The sequence below is a fragment of the Jaculus jaculus genome, chromosome 8 (genome assembly GCF_020740685.1).
Source record: "Jaculus jaculus isolate mJacJac1 chromosome 8, mJacJac1.mat.Y.cur, whole genome shotgun sequence".
NCBI classification, from domain to species: Eukaryota; Metazoa; Chordata; class Mammalia; order Rodentia; family Dipodidae; genus Jaculus; species Jaculus jaculus.
Window position 1 is genome coordinate 124,418,443 of NC_059109.1, and position 17,771 is coordinate 124,436,213.

The 17,771-nt window shown below is 49.8% G+C and overlaps 1 long non-coding RNA gene across 1 annotated transcript in view; it reads right to left on the reverse strand.

The window, feature by feature from the left end:
• LOC123462930 overlaps positions 1-17,098 on the reverse strand; it is a 64,400-nt gene extending 47,302 nt beyond the window's left edge. The window contains exon 1 of the long non-coding RNA XR_006638569.1: positions 16,910-17,098. This is a non-coding gene — a long non-coding RNA (uncharacterized LOC123462930). The remainder of the gene's footprint in view (positions 1-16,909) is intronic.
• Positions 17,099-17,771: the final 673 nt, after the last annotated feature.

The window sequence follows — 17,771 nt, forward strand, 5'->3', positions numbered from 1 at the left end:
GGCAGTTGGTTTCCACCGTGACAGATGTGCCACTATTGCACCCATTGGCTGACAAAATATAAGGCTTGAAGTGTCCACTGTTGAGTATCTTCGCTGGTGATTTCTCTCTCTTCCATTGAACTGCATGCAGAATGGCTTCTTCCAGCTTTCTGTCAGCTGGCCTACATGGAGGAGGTTTTCAGCTCAGTTCCAGCAGGATTTCTCAGTGGCCTTGCAGCCCAAGTATGTGGAGTCTTCAGCAGTAGGGTCTTACCACCTATTCCTGTTGGGAAACCAAGGGCCTCGGCAATGGCCTGTAATGTTTTGGGGGCATCAGGGACCTCCCTGATTGTGCCACTGTTTGAACACCAGATGCTTGTGCCGCTTCTTGCCTCCAGCTCTTACATGGGTCATTGGGGAACTGAACCTGGGCCAGCAGGCTAGGCAAGCAAGCACCTCTAACATCAGGACTATATCTAACCCCTATTTTTTTTTTTACTTTTAAAAAATATTTTTTAAATTTTATTTATTTATTTTATGAGAGAGAGAGAATGGGCAAGCCAGAGCCTCTAGCCACTACAAATGAACTCTAGACACATGTGACAGCTTGTACATCTGATGGCTTACATGGGTACTGAGGAACCAAACCTGGGTCCTTAGGTTTCGCAGACCAGGGCCTTAACCACTAAGCCATCTCTCCAGCCCTTTTTCACTTTTTTTTTTTTTTTTTTTTTTTTTTTGGTTTTTCGAGGTAGGGTCTCACTCTGGTCCAGGCTGACCTGGAATTAACTCTGTAGTCTCAGGGTGGCCTTGAACTCATGGCGATCCTCCTACCTCTGCCTCCCGAGTGCTGGGATTAAAGGCATGCGCCACCACGCCCGGCCCTTTTTCACTTTTTGAGACAGAGTCTCATGTAGTCCAGGTTGACCTAGAACTTGTTCTGTAGCCCAGGATGACTTTGAACTCCTGCTCCTCCTCTGTCTTCTCCCGAGTGTTGGGATTACGAGGCTGGGTCACCACACCCAGCTGGTCAACCTCATTCTTTCACATGTGAAAAACCCAGTTTTCCCAGTGTGCAATTTAGCTTTGGTCATAGTTTATTTAAGATGTTTGTTCCAAGGGCTGCTGCTGTACCCACCTGTTGGATTCTTCTCCCCATCTTCCCTGACATATGGCCCTTTCACTAGAGCTTAATGTTCTAGAGACAGAGGTTGGCTTCTGGATGCAGGGGCTGTGCTCAGGTAGGACAAGGACATCACACAGAGAAGGCTGCATCTTGAGTTCGAGGTTTCCTCCCATCTCCCAGTCTTGACTTGTTCTCTGGGGCTTTGGAAACCAGTGAGTTCTCTCTCTCTCTCTCTCTCTCTTTTTAAAATTTATTTGAGAGAGAGAGAATGGACACACCAGGGCCTCCAGCCACTGCAAACAAACTCCAGATTGCATGTGCCACTTTGTGCATCTGGCTTATGTGAGTATTAGGGAATTGAACCTGGGTCCTTAGACTTTGCAGGCAAGTGCCTTAACTGCTAAGCCATCTCTCCAGACCCTCCTTCTTTTTTTCCCCAAAGGAGAGTACTCTGTTTGTGGCACTTGGGATGGAACCCAGGGCCTTGCACACACGCTAGGCAAGCATACTACCCTGTGCTATAGCCTCAGCCCTGCTTTGAATTCAGTAACTATCAGAAGTACATGCTGGTTCTCCCCCCCTCACCTCCCAGACAGGTGTAGGAGGCTTATCATGTTTGCTCCCCACAGCACTCTATAAAGAGGCTCTATTGTTGATTCCTATCTCATGCGTGAAGCAAATAAGGCTTGAAGAGTTTATAACTCTCCCAAGGTCAAACTACCATGTAAATGGCACTACTGGGATAGTTCCAAGGCCAAGGCCTTGAGCCCTGAGTGGCAGGGCCTCTGCACTCCTCCCCAGCACCAGCCCGCGGCCGCCTCCACGTCCCTCCACCTCTCTCCAAAGGCACAGGTGTCGTGCCCTCCCCAGTCCTGGGAGATTTTGAAGTGCTCCTCTTAAAATCCAAACCCAACGCCACTGTCACACGTGGCCCTTTGAGAACAGTGTACAGAGGGCCTCTTTCCTTCCCACCTGAACACGGGGTTGTCACAGTGATGTAGGACACTGGGTCGGGGCAGCTGCCCTCAAAGAAAACTGCCAAGACCTCGTCATGTCACCTGCCACGAAGATCAGTCTCTCCGTCTGTGCCAGACACTTTTCTTCCTTCTCCATGGAGTTTTCACACCTGCCCAAAGCCATTTGAATCTTTCGGTTTGTTTGCTTGTTGTTTTTTAAAAAAATTTTTTTTGTTCATTTTTTTTTTAATTTATCTATTTGAGAGCAACAGACACACAGAGAGAGAGAGGATGGGCGCGCCAGGGCCTCCAGCCACTGCAAATGAACTCCAGACGCGTGCGCCCCCTTGTGCATCTGGCTGATGTGGGTCCTGGGGAATCGCGCCTCGAACCGGGGTCCTTAGGCTTCACAGGCAAGTGCTTAACTGCTAAGCCATCTCTCTGGCCCTGTTTGCTTGTTTTGAGACAAAGTCACATGTAGTCCAAGCTAGCTTTGTACTTGCTACGTAGCCATGGCTGGCCTTGAACTCCTGATCTCCCTGCTTCAGCCTCCTGAGTGCCAGGATTACAGGTGCATGCCACCATGTCCAGCTGTCATTTGGGTCTTAATCCTCCCCTTGTTTGATAGCTAATACCTCTGTACCACTCACCATGCACCAGACACAGCCTTGAGCCCTTTATCTATAGGAACACAAATTATTCCCACAACAACCCAATAGCACACATATTATCAGTCCTATTTTGTAAGCAAGAAACCAGACACACGGCTTAGGTACAGTGGTAGAGTGTGTGCTTACCTTGTGGAAAGGCCTGGATTCAATCCCCACGAGGAAGGAAAGGAGGGAAAGGAGAGAAAGAGAGAGAAGAGAGAAGGAGAGGATGGTGGGGGGAGGTTGAAGGAGGAGGACCACTGTGAATTCAAAGCCAGCATGGAGCCAAAGACTGAATTCCAGGTCAGCCTGGGCTAGAGTGAGACCCTGCCTAGAAAAAACAAGTGTAATCCAATGGTTCATTTCATTCTGATTTCATTTATTTATTTTTATATTTTAAATATTTATTTATTTATTTGAGAGAGAGAGAGAGAAAGAGAGGCAAATAGAGAGTGCCAGGGCCTCCAGACCCTTCAAAAGAATTCCAGTCGCATGTGGCCACCTTGTGCATCTGGCTTACATGGGTCCTGAGGAATTGAACCTGGGTCCTTTGGCTTTCCAGGCAAGCACCTTAACTGCTACGCTATTTCTACAGCCCTTTATTTTTATTTTATATTTATTCATTCATTTATTGGTTTTTTGAGGTAGGGTCTCACTCTAGCTCAGGCTAACCTGGAATTCACTATGTAGTCTCACGGCAATCCTCCTACCTCTGCCTCACGAGTGCTGGAATTAAAGGCGTGTGCCACCATGCCCGGCTTGTTTTTATTTATTTATTTATTTATTTATTTATTTATTTTATTTATTTATTTTTGGTTTTTCGAGGTAGGGTCTCACTCTGGTCTAGGCTGGCCGGGAATTAACTCTGTAGTCTCAGGGTGGCCTTGAACTCACGGTGATCCTCCTACCTCTGCCTCCCGAGTGCTGGGATTAAAGGCGTGCGCCACCACGCCCGGCTATTTTTTTAATTTTTCGAGGTAGGGTCTCACTCTAGCCCAGGCTGGCCTGGAATTTACTATGGAGTCTCAAGGCGGCCTCGAACTCATGGTGATCCTCTTACCTCTACCTCCCGAGTGCTGGGATTAAAGGCCTGTGCCACCACGCCCGGCGTTGGCATTAGGTTAAATGAGGCTATGCTGCAAAAATTCCCCTAAGACTGTGGCTGCGCACAGCTGCAGTGCACTGCGCTCTCGCAGTGCATGTCCCCCGTTGGTCGGCAGGGGGCGCTCTTCGCCTCCGACTCCAAGCCCATCCTGGTTTCCACAATGGAAGCACCAGGGCTTACAACTCGGGACGGAGTTTGGCTCAGCTTGCTTCTGCTTGCATCTCGTTAGCCAAGCCTCCCGGGCACATCCAGCTTCAAAGGAAGTGCACAGCAGAAGGAGAATGCTGCCACGCCTGAGACAAGTGAATGGGTTGGGAGCAGTCTCAGATAGACCGGGAGTAGATGGGTCATGGCCCGCTGGATTTGTCTGACTATGGACCAATGTCCCTGCAAGCGGCCTTCGAGCACCTGTCCCCAGGGAAGTGAGAAGACAGCCTGGAAGGCCCGTCTGATAAGCAGATGCAGACACCCGGATTCCTTTTGGTTGGAGGTGCACTTGTGTCATCAACCAGTCAGTTGACTATCGAGAGATGGGATGGGCTTTGGTTCTGTCCTATTTGAAAGAACGCAGGGTAGGTGGCTGGAAAGGGGTATTGAAGTGCAGGCGAGGGGAGCTCCTGCAGAGCGGAGCGTGCCCTAACACCTGGCTTTAACTCTCAAGGGACTTCTGACCTCCCTCTCTCTCTCTCTCTCTCTCTCTCTCTCTCTCTCTCTCTCTCCCTCTCTCTCTCTCACTCTCTCTCTCCCTTTCCTTCTCTCCCCTCTCCCTGAGTGTCATGCATCTCAGGCTGGCCTCAAACTCATGATGTATCCGAGAATAAACTTGAACTTCTGATCCTTCTGCCTCCACCTCTGAAATGCTGGGATTCTAGGTGCATACCACCACAACCAGTAATGCATACATGAATTTTATTGATTGATTTATTTGAGAGAGAGAGAGAATGGATATGCCAGGGCCACTAGCCAGTGCAAACGAACTCTAGATGCATGCACCACCTTGTGCATCTTGCCTAACGTGGGTCCTGGGGAACCGAATCTGGGTCTTTAGGCTTTGCAGGCAAGCACCTTAACTGCTGAGCCATCTCTCCAGCCCCAACATACATGATTTTTTTTAATTTAATTTATTTGAGAGAGAAAAAAAAATGAACCACTGCAAACAAACTCCAGATACCAGTTACAATGTTCATCTGGCTTTACATAGGTACTGGGGAACGGAACTGGGTAGTTCCCCCAGCCCAAGCACACGTGATTTTAAGTCTGTTTCACTTTTCAACACATCTAAGTAAGGATAGAATCCTTTTCATTGATTGCCTACTATGTGCTTTGCTAAGCATTCATGACCATCATTATCAATTTCTCCTCAAAAATCTTTTCAGACTTCTGTCAAATCTGTTAGCTACTCATTCTCTCTTTCTCTCTCTCTCTCTCTCTCTCTCTTCCTTTCTTTCTTCTGCTTCTTTTTTTTTTTCAAGGTAGGGTCTTACTCTGGTCCAGGCTGACCTGGAATTAACTATGTAGTCTCAGGTGGTCTTTAACTCATGGTGATCCTCCTACCTCTGTGTTTCTGTGTGGTAGTTTGATTCAGGTGTCCCCCATAAACTTAGGTGTTCTGAATGCTAGGATTCCAGCTGATAGAGATTTGGGAATTAACACATCCTGGAGGGAGTATATTGTTGGAGGTGGGCTTATGGGTGTTATAGCCAGTTTCCCCATGCCAGTGTTTGGCATACTCTCTTGTTTCCTGTTGTCCACCTTATGTTGGCCAGGGGGGATGTCCACCCTCTGCTCATGCCATCGTTTTCCCTGCCATGGTGGAGTTTCCCCTCAAGCCTGTAAGCCAAAATAAACCTCTTTTTCCCCACAAGCTGCTCTTGGTTGGGTGATTTCTACCAGCAATGCGGACCTGACTGTAACACTCTGCCTCCTGAGTGCTGGGATTAAAGGCATGCACCACAACACCCGGCTTGTTTCTTCTTATAAAAAAATATTTATTTATTTATGAGAGAGAGAGGGAGAATGGGCACGACAGGGACTCTAGCCACTGCAAATGAACTCCAGATGCATGCGCCACTTTGTGCATCTTATGTGGGACCTAGAGAATCAAACATGGATCCTTAGGCTTTGCAGGCAAACACCTTAACTGTTAAGGCATCTTTCCAGCCCCCCCCCCTTTTTTTTTGATATAGAGTCTCACTTTAATCCAGGCTGACCCAGAACTCACTCTCACTCTGTAGTTCTGGGCTGGCCTCTAACTCACAGTGATCCTCTTACCTCTGCTTTCCCAGTGCTGGGATTAATGGCCATGTACCACCAAGCTTGACCCCATTATTTAATTCTGACGTGTCCAGGTTGTAATAGTGCTCTCTCACAGTGCATGTCCCTGATTGGTTGGCAGGGGACCAACTTCCAGATGCTGGTGATAGTGCTGATGTTAGCAGTGGGGGATGGGAAAAGACAAGAATTCTAGATACTATTGAAAATAGAGAGCTGTGTTTTCTGATGGCTTTATTATTTATTTATTTATTTATTTGACATAAACAAGAGAAAGAGGCAGATAGACGTATATATAGAGAGAAAGGGCACGTCAAAGCCTCCAACTGCTGCAAACGAATTCCAGATGCGTGTACCATGTGCTTCTTGCTTACATGGGTGATGGGGAATTGAACCTGGGTCCTTTGGCTTTGTAGGCAAGTGACTTAACCACAAAGCCACCTCTAGTCCCTACTATTATTATTTTAAGGGGAGGTGAGCAAGGCATCCCATGGCTTCCAGGATGTCTTAACACAAAACCTTAAGTAGCAATTCAAAATTATTTTTCCTGCACTCCCACACCTATGTGTTTTTGTTTGTTTTAAAAGTTTTCTTCCTTTTGTGTGTATAGATGTGGTATAGTTAGGGCGTGTGTTTTGTGGGGATGTGTGTGTGTATAGATGTGAGTGTCCCATGAATGCAGAGGACAATGCCAGGTGTTCCCTGTCAATTTTCTGCCTGATTTCCTTGAGACAGTGTCTCCCTTAAACTGGATGGAACGCCCTGTTTTTCCAAACCCAGCTTAAAATTTTTTTTTATTTTTATTAGCATTTTCCATGATTATAAAAAAAAATCCCATGGTGATTCCCTCCCTCCCCCCCCCCACACACTTTCCCCTTTGAAATTCCATTCTCCATCATATTACCTCCCCATCACAAGCATTGTACTTACATATATACAATATCAACCTATTAAGTACCCTCCTCCCTTCCTTTCTCTTCCCTTTATGTCTCCTTTTTAACTTACTGGCCTCTGCTACTAAGTATTTTCATTCTCACTCAGAACCCCAATCATCTGTACCAGCTTAAATTTTTTAAAAATATTTTATTTGTATTTATTTATTTAAGAAAGGGAGAGAGAGAATGGGTTCACCAGGGCCTCTAGCCACTGCAAATGAACTCCAGATGCATGTGTCACCTTGAGCATGTGGCTTTACATGGGTACTGGGAAATTGAACCTGGGTCTTTAGGCTTCACAGGCAAGTGCCTCAACCACTAGGCAATCTCTCCAGCCCAAACCCAGCTTTGTTATGTGGGTGCTGGGGATGGAACTCAGGTCCTCATGCTTGCATAGTGAGCGCTCTTTGCCCCTAAGCCATCTCCCCCAACCATATATTAAGTTAAGTTTTTTGTCAAGGTAGGGTCTTATTCTAACCCAGGCTGATCTGGAATTCACTATGTAGTCTCCGGTTGGCCTCCAACTCACAGTGATCCTCCTACCTCTGTTTCCCAAGATCTGGGATTAAAGGCGTGCGCCACCACAGCTGGAATACTGGTTTTTAAAACCTTACATTTTATTTTTTTAATATTTTATTTTTATTTATTTATTTGACAGAAAGAGGGAGAGAGAGAGAGAATGGGCAAGCCAGGGCCTCCAGAAATTGCAAATGAACTCCAGACACTTGTGTCCCCTTGTACATCTGGCTAATGTGGGTCCTGGGGAATCGAACCTGGGTCCTTTGGCTTTGCAGGAAAACGTCTTAATCGCTAAGCCACCCCTCCAACATTTTTTTTTACTTTTTTTGTTATTTTTATTTATTTATTTGAGAGTGACAGAGAGAGGAAGAGGCAGATAGAGAGAGAGAGAATGGGCACACCAGGGCCTCCAGCCACTGCAAATGAACTCCAGATGCGTGCGCCCCCTTGTGGATCTTGCTAACGTGGGTACTGGGGAACCGAGCCTCGAACCAGGGTTCTTAGGCTTCACAGCCAAGTGCTTAACCGCTGAGCCATCTCTCCAGCCCTAAATCTTACATTTTGATAGGTGCAGTAGCGACGGACTGTGATTGGTGCTCGTGGCTGCCTTGAATTTGCAGTGTAGCCTCTGCTCTGTTGAGTTAAGGTGCTGGGGGGGTCAGTTCCCGCACTGTCCACTAGGCGGAGCCCGGGGAGCGCAAAGCTCGGAGTTGGTCCAGGCTCCCCTCGGCAACCGCGGGACATGGATGGGGCGAGAAAAGGTGTCGGAACATCGAGCTCTGCCAGACGGCCACGCTTCCCTGCGCAGTTCCTTTGGCCCCTTCCTCTGGCTCCCAGCCCCGCGGAGGACATTGGTTGACCCGAGGGGTGGGGCCGTGGGTTCGCGGAGGTTTGCAAAGGCCCAGATCCAAGTTGCAAAACTGAGGAGTCTAGTGAGTGAGTCAGCAACCCCCTGCCCATCTCCAAGCCCTTCCCTTAAGAATTTCACAGCCTGCGCCTCGCCTTTTAAGAGTCTTATGACCTTTTCCTAAGCAACACTTTCCCCTGCAGACTGAGGCCACCCTAACCAAAGACGTCCCTCAACTGTCCCCAGGTGCTATCGCCAAGTGAGATTTCATTGTATTCTGTTCATTAACCTTCCCTTTTCGCTTGGCCTTACACCAAATGCAAGATGGCCAGGGAGGGAACGGGATTGCCAGACATAACCCAGGGTTCTTAGTTCCGTTTGGACTTGATACCAACACCCTTACTTTTGTTTTGTGGGAGGTAAGGTCTCACTCTAGCCCAGGCTGACCTGGAACTCACTCTGTAGTCCCAGGCTGGTCCCGAACTCACAGCCATCCTCCAACCTCTGCCTCCCAAGAGCTCAGACTTAAGGTGTGCACAATCACGTCCTGCTACTTTTTTTTTTTATTAAGTTTGTGTGAGGAGGGAGGGCATGTCCATGGAACGGTGCACATGTGTTCACCTCCACTTGCCGCTGTAGGCATGTTGGGATTAGAGGCAGTTATTTTTGCCTGCGGCCTTTGGTGGCTGCCCAGGAATTGAACTGACAGGCTTTCAAGCAAGCAAGCACCTTTAACTGCTGAGTCATCTCCTCAGCTCCCACACTGTTACTTAAATATGAGACTACCCCATGCATTATTTGGGATATATGTATACTAAAAAAAAAAAATGTGTTTTTGCTGGGCATGGTGGCACACACCTTTAATTCCAGCACTTGGGAGGCAGAAGTAGGAGGATTGCTATGAGTTTGAGGCCAGCCTGGACTACAAAGTGAATTACAGGTCAGCTTGGGCTAGAGTGAGACCCTACTTCCAGGAAACAAATTATATGTGTATAAATGATTTCAGGCTGGAGAGATGGCTAAGTGGTTAAGGTGCTTGCCTGCAAAGCCAAACCACCTGAGTTCAATTCCCTAAAGAGCATCCATGTAATGTCCATTTTTTAGTTGGGGAAACTGTGGCAGCGTGGGGAATGACTTGCCCAAAGTCAGTATGCTGGAGCAAATCCAGAATTCAGAATTTTTTTAATTTTATTTTTATTTGTTTGACAGAGAGAAGGAGGTAGAGAGAAGGGCTGAGAGAGAGGATGGGCATGCCAGAGCATCCAGCCACTGCAAAAGCATCTAGACGCATGTGCCCTCTTGTGCATCTGGCTTACGTGGGTCCTGGGGAATTGAACCTGGGTCCTTTGGCTTTGCAGGCAAGAGCACACCTTAATAGCTAAGCCATCTCTACAGCCCTAGAGTTCAGAATTCTATTCCCCCAGGACCCAATGTATCTGGAGTCTGTTTGCAGCAACTGGAGGCCCTGGCATGCCCATTCACTTGGTAACCGGCCATAGTGGCCCATACCTTTAATCCCAGCACTGGGGAGGCAGAAGTAGGATCAGCATAAGTTCGAGGCCACCTTGAGAGTACATAGTAAATTCCAGGTCAGCCTAGGCTAGAGTGAGACCCTACCTCGAAAAAACAGGGGGGAAAAAAAGGTGTTTTGTTGTTGTTGTTTTGGTTTTCTCTGAAAGTCCAAATTAACTAGACAAAAAAAAAAAAATTATTGCTAACTTGCAGCCCAGGAGGGAAGGGGTCTGTCTCCTGTCTTTGCTGCTCATCACCAGTCCCCACAATAATGGCGATGAGTAACACTGAGCACTCGGATGGATGAATTCCTTCATTTGCTCCCTCACTGATTCACTTGACCACTTACTTTAAGCACCACCTGGGAACACGGTAGTAAGCAGGACAGGCCAGAGAAGGAGGCAGTCGTCATCTGATTAGGCTGTGGTGATGTAAAGCTCTCGGGGCTGTGAGGGGACAGGGGAGTCCCCAGGCCTTGGGAGTCAGTAGGACTTCCCAGAAGAAGATGACCAAGATGACCATGAAGGACACATAATGCCAGTGGAGAGCGGTGTGGCACGACACACAGCTCTCTGCCAGAGACAGGGAGGGTCGTTGTGCTGTGCTGATGGGGCAGCGAAGGCACTGGCATTGGATCCCCAGCACCCACCAAGGCACCCCAGAATGATGCCAGGGTGGCCTTATCTATAGATGGGGAAAGTGAGGTCAGAAATGTGAAGTGCCCGATGTGGGCCAGATAGGAAGAGAAAGACCGAACTTGAAATTCAGGTCTGGAAGACTCAGGGGGAAGCTTCTTGCACTCTTTGAGAAAAGCTGCTGGGCTGAGAACCCCAAATGGAGGGCGGAGAACCTGGCCTCCAGGGGAGACGGGGATCCCCAATGAGCATGCTCCGGAGAACCTGGAAAGCCAGCAGCAGGGCCAGAGTGCAGCCCCTGGCCCCCTGCTCCTCTCTGCATTGGGTTGCCAGGGCCGCTTGCTGAGGTCTGCCGCTAATTCCTCATTTGGGTCCTGGACAGGTCTGAGGTCTCCATGGAGACCGCCTCCCACCATCCCGGAAATCTCATTGTGACCAGTATTAAGGGATTAACTTGGCCAGAGCCCTTTGCGAGGTCTAAGGGTGCCAGGGCAGTAGGAGGTGGTGATTCAAGGATGCGGCAGTCACCACTGTGTGACCTCATAGCGCCGGGAGGAGGATGTCAGCCGGGGGCCAGGGCTTTCCCAAGGACCCACCAGGTATGCTGCTGAGTCCATACCTGCCCGGGGAGGAAGTCTGGGGAGTTGGAGTGAGGCCTGGAGTCCAGAGAGGTATCTAAAGTTTGGGGTCTTATCCCCAACCTCGGCTAAGGGCCTGGATGAGTGAAGGTAGTTCTGATCCAAACAGGGTCCAGGGAGGGGGATGTGGCTCAGTGTGTAGGTTGCTTACTTAGCAAGCATGAGGTTTGCTCTTCAACACAGTTAAAAGGGGAAGAAAAAAAAAAAAAGCCTGCCTTGGTGGCACATGTGTGTGATCATCCCAACACTCCCGAGGTAAAGGCATGAGGCAAGGGAGGTTGCTCAGTGGTTAAAGGTGCTTGCTTGCAAAACTTGATGACCTGGTTTTGATTCCTCAGAACCTACGGAAAAGTCAGGTGCATACATCTGCAGTTCATTGGCAGTGGCAAGAGGCCCTGCTGTGCACTTTCTCTCCCTCTCTCTGTCTCCCTCTCTCTCTCTTTCTCTCTCTCTCTCTCTCCTTGCAAATCAATAGAAATTTAAATTATAAAAGTAACAGAGGTAAACCGGGGCCATGGTGGTGCACACCTTTAATCTCAGCACTCGGGAACAAGAGGTAGGAGGACCACCATGAGTTCAAGGCCATCCTGAGACTACATAGTGAATTCCAGGTCAGCCTGGGCTAGAATGAGACCCTACCTCAAAAAAAAAAAAAAAAAAAAAAAGGATCAAAAGTTCAAGCTCATCCTTAGCTACATAATGAGTTCCAGGTCAGGCTACATGAGATCCTATCTCAAAACAACAACAACAACAACAATACCAAGGTACAGATCCCCTAACCAAGTCACAGGAGCCCCAGGCACTATTCAGGGCTACCCAAGGCTGCTGAAGAGTGCCAAGCTAATCCATTTTTCAGATGGGGAAACTGAGGCACGGTGGGAAAATGACTTGCCCAAAGTCAGTATACTGGAGCAGATCTAGAATTCAGAGGGAGCCCCGGGGTGGCTCTGGGATAATAATCTCACTGTGGCTTCTGTCTTATACTCTATACCTTCATCCGCCCCCAAGAAACAAGCCCCTCAGACTCTCTTTCTTCCCTGGTCTGTCCCACCGGCCCTTCCTCCCCCTTCCCTCCCCTACCACTGCTCCCTGTAACCTAAGGCTGGCAGAGTTCCAGGCTGAGGCCACCAAGCCTTGACTGTCCCACTCGGGGTTTTAGTCACTCTCTGGATCCCTGTTTGAATGACCTGTTCACCCACCTCTCTTCAAGGAGACACCATGGGAGGTGGGGGATGGCTCTTGCCTGGGGAGCCCAAGCCGCTACTGGAGAGATTTAGATGCACCTCGTAAGCTTTGGAGGGTGGGGAGGTGGCAGGCTTCCTAGAAGGCCACATCAGTGCTGGGGACCAACACTGGCTCTGGAGCCAGTGGGAGAGTTCTGAGAAAGCGATGACACCCCCTGGCGGAGCTGGCTCCTCCCTTGCTGAGGCCAGGTGATGGGAGCCCTCCAGACCACAATAGTAACCGAGGAAAGCGTGATGTGGTGCCGTGGTGCCGGAGAGTGCAGGAGGCCAGGCCGCGGGACACAGGGGCTCGTGGGTCCTGTGCTGACGTGCAAGGCTTTCGGAAAAGCTGAAAGATGTGAGAAAGGAAGAGAAATGGCCACAGAGGCAGGAGAGCAAGGGGAGACTGGGGAGGCAAGACTTCTCTCAAGGGACCTCTTTATATCTTGATTTGGAACCACACTGCTATAGGAAGGATTCAAAAATGTAAAACTGTGGTGGCGCACGCCTTTAATCCCAGCACTTGGGAGGCAGAGGTAGGAGGATCTCCGTGAGTTCGAGGCCACCCTGAGACTACGTAGAGAATTCCAGGTCGGCCTGGGCTAGAGCGAGACCCTACCTCGAGAAACCAAAACCAAACAAAACAAAATGTAAAATAGCAAATAATAATAATGATAATTTCACATGCTTTATTAATTTTTTTTTTTGAGGTAGAGTCTTACTCTAGCCCAGGCTAACCTGGAACTCACTCTGTAGCCCTAGACTGGCCTTGAACTCCTTCAGCCTCCTCAGTGCTGGGATTAAAGGTGTGTGCCACCATAGCCAGCTTCAGTAACCTGCATGACAAGTGTGTAACTAAGACTATGACCCATGTACTAAGAATTGACTCCATGTCACTACATCCTTGACCTGAAAGCCAATATCCTATTGCCAGTAACAGTAATAGTCATTGATACCCGGAATTGGAGCTATCTCAACTCTGGGGACAGTGCCAAGTGTGGTATAAACATCTCCCCATGACTCAGCATTCTGACTTTGTGATGGGGAAACTGAGTCTCACTAAAGTTTTGCCTCGTTCCACAACAAGGCATTTCAAGCCCTCCTTGGTGGGCCTCAGTTGTGGCCACATATCAAACTTCTCTGAGACTATCAAAAGACACCAGTGCCTTGCACCATCCATCTGACCCTAAGATTTTTATTTTGCTTTGTTTTATGAGACAGAGTCTTGCTATTATATAGTTCAGGCTGGCCTCCAACTCACAATGTAGCCCAGGTTGGCCCAGGAACTTGTGGTCTTCCCGCCTCAGCCTCCCGAGCACTGGGATTAAAGATGAGAACCACCGTGCCCATCTTCCAACCCCAGCAGTTAATCATTGGTCTATGATGGGGTCTGGAAATCTTTTTTTTTTTTTTTTTAATTATTTATTTGAGGGAGAGAGAGAGAGAATGGGCACGCCAGGGCCACCAACCACTGCAAATGAACTCCAGATGCATGCGCCACCTTGTGCATCTACCTGGCTTAGGTGGGTACTGGGGAATCAAACCTGGGTCATTAGGCTTCTCAAGCAAGTGCCTTAACTGCTAAGCCAACTCTCCAGTCCTGGAAATCTTCTTCTTTACTTATTTTGGGGCACCAAGGATAGAACCCAGGACCTTGCACATGCTCAGCAAGCACTCTTCCACTTGAGCCCCATTCCAGCCCAAACATCCTTAAAGACCCCAGATACTGCAGTTCCCTATCCAGATTGAATTTCTGATGGCTTAGATTGACAGATGAGAAACAGAGCAAAGAAGAAAATAACCTTGCTCAAGGTCACCAGAGCTGGGACAGGGTGATTTTGTGGAAATAAGAAAAAAGTCACCCCCTCTAGACAGGCTAAGCCCTGGGCTTTGGGACGAGGGCTGAATTTCCACCCCACTCAGCACTCTTGGCTGGAAAACATTTGTGCAATGAGCAACTTGTACGACTGTACACAGCGATCGTGGGTGAGTCTAGGGTTTCTAAACACTTTACCCCAGTGACCTCCAAGCCAATCTCTAAGGGGCCTCAGAGCAAGATACAGGGAGCTTAAGGGTGATTTCTGAGTGGTAGCCTCAGAGCCTGGGCTAGCATAGGCCCTCCCTCCAGACCCCACGAGGGCCAAGGTCACCCCCACAGATAAAGTCGGGAACACAAACAGGAGAGATGGACAAAAACAGGAGGACAGCAACATCCTCAGCCCGGATGTCACAAGTCACCTGGCGGTAGGCAAACAGCATGCAGAAGGGCCCCACCCACAGGGACCCAAGTCCTCCTGGCTCCTGTCCTAGTCACTCTGTAGACCGTCCCCTCCCCGCGCCTCCCAAGCCTGGTGGTCGGCATCCTGCCGTCTGCCCACAGGTTTCCGTGCCCTTCCCGCCAGCCTTCCCTGAGCCCTCCCTACACCTATAAGCTAGTCCTAGAAGGGCAGGGGACGCAGCCTGGACTAGGAGCAGAGCCCGGATTTTAGTCCCTCATCTTGCCCATCACGGCTATGTGAGCTTGGGTACCCGCTTCAACCTCTCGGTACCTGTAGTTCACAGAGCGACGATGAAAACGTGCCTGTTGCCAGAGGTGGTGGCTCACGCCTGTAATCCCAGCACTTGGGAGGGCAGAGGTAGGAGGATCGCCGTGAGTTCGAGGCCAGCCTGGGACTACAGAGTGAGTTCCAGGTCAGCCTGGGCTAGAGTGAGACCCTACCTCGAGAAAAAAAAAAAAAAAACATGCCTGTGTCAGAGTTTTGTGAGAATTGATGGGCGAAGGCTCCTAAACACAGCTGGTCACTCACTGGCTATACAATCAGCATCTTGGCACCATCCCCTCCTCATGAGAACCTCGGAGTTCGGCATTTTCCCAATTTACGGGGGAAGAAACTGAGGCAGAGGGCTCACTCCTCAGAGGGTACCAGGACACAGGCCAGGTGGCTTCCCATGACTTGGATCTCTGATGGCTCTCGGGCACCTGCTCTCTTCCAGCCTGGGAGGGAGAGGAGGACAGCAGGGGCAGAGCCATCGCGCCCTTGACGTCCTTCAACACGTCACTCAAGCCCAGACAGCACCCACTATCCCTGTCCCAGCAGGAGACCTGGCCTGGCTGAGGTGCCCTACCCTTGGATGAGACACTACTCCCCTTGCACCCATCTCCCCACCTGCTGGGTCTGGGCTCCTGTTTTCCAGATGTGCAAAGGAAATATTAAAGATTATATTTGAAGCCAGGCATGGTGGCACACGCCTTTAATCCCAGCACTCGGGAGGCAGAGGTAGGAGGATTGCCATGAGTTCAAGGCCACCCTGAGACTCCATAGTGAATTCCAGGTCAGCCTGGGCTACAGTGAGACCCTACCTCAAAAAACAAAACAAAACAAAACAAAAAAAGATTATATTTGAGCCAGGTGTGGTAGCACACACCTTTAATCTGAGCACTTGGGGGGATGAGGTAATAGGGTTTCTGTGGGTTAAAGGCCAGTTTTGTCTACAGAGTGTGTTTCAGGTCAGCAAGAGACCTTGTCTCAAATAATAATAGTAATAATTAAAAATTTTTTAAAAAATCTTATCAAAGAGAGCATGGGCAGACACCCACACAAGCTCTTGGGAACCCCAGAACCCAGCCTGGACAACTCCAGCTTGCAAACCTTCCAGAGGTTTCCCTAGCCTGGACGGACACACACGCTCAAAGCCACCGCTTCGCGTCCTCCCTGGGCTTCTCCCAACTGTCTTTATCTCCCTTTGGTTACAGAGCAAATTTGCTCAGGCCCAGGAGCAGGGACGCAGGCAGACTGTTGACTCTTGAGCAAAGCCTCCCCTTTGGAGGGCGCAGCGGAGGCTGGCAGAGAGACGTATGTATGGTGAGGCCAGCAGCCTCTTGCATAACCCAGGAGGCCTCCTGTCCACCCAGGCCTTTTCAGGGTTAGGGGTGAGGCAAACCGCAAACTCATGCCCAGTTAATTTTTTAAGGCAAAATCAACAGGCTCAGCAATGATTAGCAGGTAGGTAAGTTCATCTTAATCACACTGAGGACAGGGAGGGAGGAAGAGGCTGGTGAAGACCTAGGTATGGGGCCGGTTATCAGTTAACCACATGAATGTTGTTTCCTTACAAACCCACTGGCCTTCAGCCCCCAGCTTCCTCATCTTCCTCCCGGAGATACTGCAGACATTGAGTGAACAGATATGCGTCTGCAGGATGGGAAGCAGTGGGGTCCCCTCAAAGTGTCAGAGTTCACCTGCCACCACCAAGTGGCCTGAAGCGAGTCCTGTCCACTCTCTGGGCTGAGTGTGTGGTCCCAGCACTGTAGTCCTGCTCTGCGGGCTAACCTGAGGGAACTGCTCCTCCCTGAGGGCCTCGGGGTCTCCATCCATCCAATGGGTAGCCTTAAGGAGATGCCCTTCCCAGTCCTGAGGTTCTGGGAGGTCTCGGCGGGGCTGGGCTGTAGTGGAACGAGCAGGGCTCAGGAGCTCCAAGAGGAAAGAAGAGCCCACAGTGGCAGGGCACATACCTGGTATCAGCTGTTGGCACCAGCAAGCATCAGATCCCAGCTACAGGCAGTGCCTTCATATAGGGCTGGAGGTCCATGAGCTATGGGCCTGGGGTAACGGGACGGCCTGGCGGACCCCAGCTGCCCAGGAGTCCGACTCCCGGATCTTGGGAGCTGCCACACAAAACTGCAAGGCCAGGCCAGCCTCGGGCCAGGTGGCTGCCTGGACTGGAGTTTGGTCAGCAGTTGAGGACCTATATTGTAAGATAGTTAGGACTTTGTCCACAAACTGGAATTTGAAATTTCAAAGGGGCGAACCTGTAGGCCCTACCCCAGGGTAGAGATGGCTCTTGGCTTCTTGCCCCCACGACTTTTGTTCTTTGTCTTGATAAGTGCTGGTTTTCCCTGTACTGCACCCCGGGGAGGCAGGTGGGGGAGGAAGGAGAGGAGATAGCGGTGAGTTCCCGAGGGGAAGCCAAGGCGCCAGGTGGCCCCTGGGTGGCCGAGTGTCTGGCGGATGTCTCTAGAGCCACATGGGGCCCAAGACAGGGCCTTGGCTTCTCCGGCCCAAGGTATCCCGGCTGTACCATGATGGAGCGCCAGCTGAAACCAGTCCCAACCTCCTGTGCTTCTGAGGACCCAGGAGTTGGGTGGCATCGACAGGAGGAGGCCTTCCAGCCCCGGCCAGTCTTGGTCCAAATAGAAGCCCCTTCTCGTACCGGCTTTCTGACCTTGGAGCGAGGCACTTACACTCACTGTGCCAACATTTTGTCTCCTATAAGCAAGGGTGTGTAAAGGCTTTCCGAAAAACGAGAAGAGTGGAAGGTTCTCAGCACCAAGCAAAACACGTTTCTCTACAGCTCTTTGCTGTTCTTACAGTTCA